We start from the raw sequence: 3,346 nt of genomic DNA, 5'->3' as shown, positions 1-3,346 counted from the left end.
TCTGTTCTAGGAATAAAAATGTGGATATTGTACAACTCTTTTGACAAGCAGCTGATCTGATTTATTTTTATTTTATGTTTGTTTGTTTGTTTATTTTACTGAGCATGCTATTTAATGTGTTCATCATGTGTGTCTTTGCAGGGTGTTTAATATATTTTTGAGAATTACAGGATACCTGAAAGTATGTATAACTAAGAATAAGAACTGTGGAAAATAAAAACACAGTTTCCATCACACAATCAGGAAATAAATAAGCTCTACTGAAATAGTGCTCCATAATCAATTCTTGAGGTAGATGAGCTACAACAGCTAAAGACCACATCGGGTTTCATTCCTGTTCACCAAGAACAGAAATCTAAGACTACAGTAACAACCCTGTAAATGACATAATTTGGCCCAATGGCAAGAGCTGCTTACTTGGTTCACACTTAGCATCTGGATTCCAAAAAGGTTTGAATCCCACAGGAGCCTCGCTTTATTGTTAACTTGACTTTGTGTAACCGAGTTCCTTTTACTCGGACCCCAGTCCATATGAGCAAGAAGGTCATACAGTTACAGAGTACAGTGACCCTTCATTGGCACACATCAAGGTAACGGGGACGACCTGGCTCGTTGGTCTAGGGGTATGATTCTCGCTTAGGGTGCGAGAGGTCCCGGGTTCAAATCCCGGACGAGCCCTGGTTTTAAATGGAATAGAGTGGTTGGGATAAAACTAATGGAAACTTGCACTGCTGGCTTGGTTCTCGCTTGGAAGCTTGTTTCTCCAGAGGTCCAAGAAGGTTCAAATCCCACTGTAATTACCTCTGAAAATTAAAGCTCCAACCTGGAGCCTCTCTCTGGAATACAGGGAGCGGGATGGAGAATGTCACACTTTGTGGAGACATGAACCTCTGAAATATTAATATAATAGAGTACAGAAAGACCTCAGAATATTGTCATTTTACTAACACCATTCATCATGTTCACTGTTATATTCATGTGTCTGTGGCTTTCATTAGGTAAGTTAACATTGATCTTTTCAGAAAGGAGGGTAAAAGGTAAAACCCTATGCCACCACGTCTGTCTGCTAAAGTTGATGATAAAACTAAACAAGTGGATCTGATCATCTCCTCTTCTGCTTTTAATGTTTGATAATATACAATTAGAAGGTAATTAATTCATAATCACACTCTCTGGTATCACCCAGATGAGGATGGGTTCACATTTGAGTCTTCCTCATATCGTCTCACAGAGTTTTTTCTTGCTGCTGTTGCCTCAGAGTTGCTCATTAGGGGTAAAGTTAATTTTCAACTTTGTAATTTCTATTCTGAATTTCTGTATTTCTGTAAAGCTGCATTGAGACAGTGTCTATTGTTAAAAGTGATATGAATGAAAATGAAGTGAACTGAATTTAATTACCTTTTGGGAACAGACACAGCAAATTTACTTATGAGAGACTGGATCCAGTTTCCTATGATTTTCCACAGCAAATTATCATAATTATTTATAAATGTACAAATAATTAAAAAAACACACAAACAGATAAAGGCTTATAGTATGGTATAGATGATGAATCTTAAAATACAACACAGCCATAGTAATGACTCTACACTACAACAGCAGCACTTCCTGGGTGTGGCCTTCTAGAGACGTGTAAAGTTCAGCACATACAGCACTATTATACAGAATCCTCACAGAGCTGTGTTCAGAAATGGATCAACTATACAACTTACTGTACATAGTGAGATACATACCACTGATTCTCACTCTAGTTACAGGTCATTTTGAATCAGTTATTAATTATTACAGTGATATTTAATCAGTTAAATAATTGCATTAATTAATAAGCATGTTTGTATTAATCTAGTAATTTCTTGATTTCTTAAGTCAATATTGGAATTACAAAAAATACTTCACTGACATGTTTCTTTATATTTTTGTCACACCAGGTAGCTTTGCAGATAAAATTGAGCCAACAGATGCAAACATTGTCAGGAAAGAAGCAGAGACTGTTATTCTGAAATGTTCATATGAGGCAAGCAGTGAAGACATTTTGCTTTACTGGTACAAACAATATCCTAACAGCGCACCACAGTTTTTACTGTATAAAGGTGCAAGGTCAAATGCAGGTGCTGGGAGCACTCCTGATGATCATCGACTAGAGTCGAAAACAAGCAGAGACTCTACTGAACTTACTATCAGAGGTCTAAAGCTCTCAGATTCTGCACTCTATCATTGTGCTCTAAGAGACGTAGCACAGTGATACAGAGTCACTGAAAGTCTTTACAAATACATCAACATGGTATATTAAGATTCTAAAACCACAGAAGACGAAAGAGACTCACTTTACCAACTTATCAGTTAACCACAGATACAAACAACATTTGTGAAAACATTTGCAGCTGGAGCTAATAGCCTAAAAAGAAAATGAGGGATTAACACAACTATACTTTAATTCATGAATCTACATCTACATTCATTTATTAAATCTTTCATTTGTTCATGTGTTTATTCTGCATGTTCATTTGAACAGATGTGAGTTTGATCATTCAGATAAATATAATAATATAAAAAAAATTAGTGACAAGGTTTGATTGCACATAAGGGTAATGTCTATAATCTTAAACATAATTATTTGATGGAGGGATGATGACTCTAGCCTTTTGAGCTTGTCCTCTGTTTTCTTATTTGTACTGTGATGTAAACGTTCCAACTTAAGGTGGACTGCTGACACTAAATTTCCCCTAAGTCTGAATGAGTGTGTGAATGTGTCTGTGCATTTTGTCCTGCATTAGACTGCTGTATCATCCAGGGTGTATTCCTGCATCATCCCTAGTGTTGCTGGGAGAAGCTCCAGATTCACCTGCCCAGGACAAAGCATGAATGAATGAATGAAGGTGTGTATATATAATGTATATAGACAGTTGTGGAAGTGTGACCAGGATAAAGTAGTTACTAAAAATAAACTCTGATTAAATGACCATTCATTAGGTTGCAGCTGCAGCTTATGGATCTGGGGCTTGGTTTTACTGTAGTTTTAGCATACTAAGATTTGCTAATTGTCTAGTAGATGAGAAAGAGTTGCTGTGTGAGGTAAAGCAGAGTTGTCATGAATATGAATAAATAAGATGTTTATTTCAAAAAATAAACAAACAAACTATGTAACGTCTGGGACCCCCGCCCTATGCGGGGCTCGACTCCAGACGCCCGTGGTGTGTGCGCGCACGCCAGCACACGGTGTAATGAGACCCATGCGCAGGATTCAGCGAAGCACTGCTTATTACATTTAAGACGCGACATAGGGAAACAAACGTAACAAGACATGGCGTGGTTAACTAAACAAAAAAACAAAACCTAGACCTTAGCT

The 3,346-nt window shown here is 37.3% G+C and overlaps 1 non-coding gene across 1 annotated transcript; it reads left to right on the top strand.

The window, feature by feature from the left end:
• The first annotated feature begins 606 nt into the window (after nucleotides 1-606).
• Nucleotides 607-678, top strand: trnap-agg (transfer RNA proline (anticodon AGG)). Its single transcript has one exon. It is a non-coding gene; the product is annotated as a tRNA-Pro (tRNA).
• Nucleotides 679-3,346: the final 2,668 nt, after the last annotated feature.

This window comes from Hemibagrus wyckioides, unplaced genomic scaffold, assembly GCF_019097595.1.
Source record: "Hemibagrus wyckioides isolate EC202008001 unplaced genomic scaffold, SWU_Hwy_1.0 Contig5, whole genome shotgun sequence".
NCBI lineage: Eukaryota > Metazoa > Chordata > Actinopteri > Siluriformes > Bagridae > Hemibagrus > Hemibagrus wyckioides.
Note: the sequence above shows the minus strand (reverse complement) of the source record. Positions and strands in the feature narration are given on the sequence as shown.